The sequence below is a fragment of the Bison bison genome, unplaced genomic scaffold, assembly GCF_000754665.1.
Source record: "Bison bison bison isolate TAMUID 2011002044 unplaced genomic scaffold, Bison_UMD1.0 scf7180017864386, whole genome shotgun sequence".
Lineage (NCBI taxonomy): Eukaryota > Metazoa > Chordata > Mammalia > Artiodactyla > Bovidae > Bison > Bison bison.
The window spans coordinates 935,710-936,614 of NW_011494958.1; positions in this window are offsets into that span (position 1 = coordinate 935,710).

Consider the following 905-nt stretch of genomic DNA (forward strand, 5'->3'; position numbering starts at 1 on the left):
AATGGCTGTCTGGGGAGGCCTTACAAATAGCTGTGAAAAGAAGAGAAGCAAAGGAGAAAAGGAAAGATACAAGCATCTGAATGCAGAGTTCCAAAGAATAGCAAGGAGAGATAAGAAAGCCTTCCTCAGGTATCAATGAAAAGAAATAGAGGAAAACAACAGAATGGGAAAGACTAGAGATCTCATCAAGAAAATTATAGAGATACCAAGGGAACATTTCATGCGAAGATGGGCTCCATAAAGGACAGAAACGGTATGGACCTAACAGAAGCAGAAGATATTAAGAAGTGGCAAGAATACAGATGCTAATGTTAAGTCACTTCAGTCGTGTCCGACTCTGTGTGACCCCACACACGGCAGCCCACCAGGCTCCGCCGTCCCTGGGATTCTCCAGGCAAGAATACTGGAGTGGGTTGCCATTTCCTTCTCCAATACATGAAAGAGAAAAGTGAAAGTGAAGTCACTCAGTCGTGTCCAACTCTTAGCGACACCATGGACTGCAGCCTACCAGGCTCCTCTATGGATTTTCCAGGCAAGAGTACTGGAGTGGAGTGCCATTGCCTTCTCCGAGAATACACAGAAGAACTGTCCAAAGAAGAGCTTCACGACCCAGATAATCATGATGGTGTGATCACTCACCTAGAGCCAGACATCCTGGAATGTGAAGTCAAGTGGAGGCAATGGAATTCCAGTTAAGCTATTTCAAATCCTGAAAGATTATGTGAAAGTGCTGCACTCAATATGCCAACAAATTTGGAAAAGTCAGCAGTGGTCACAGGACTGGGAAAGGTCAGTTTTCATTCCAATCCCAAAGAAAGGCAATGCCAAAGAATGCTCAAACCACCACACAATTGCACTCATCTCACACGCTAGTAAAGAAATGCTCAAAATTCTCCAAGCCAGGC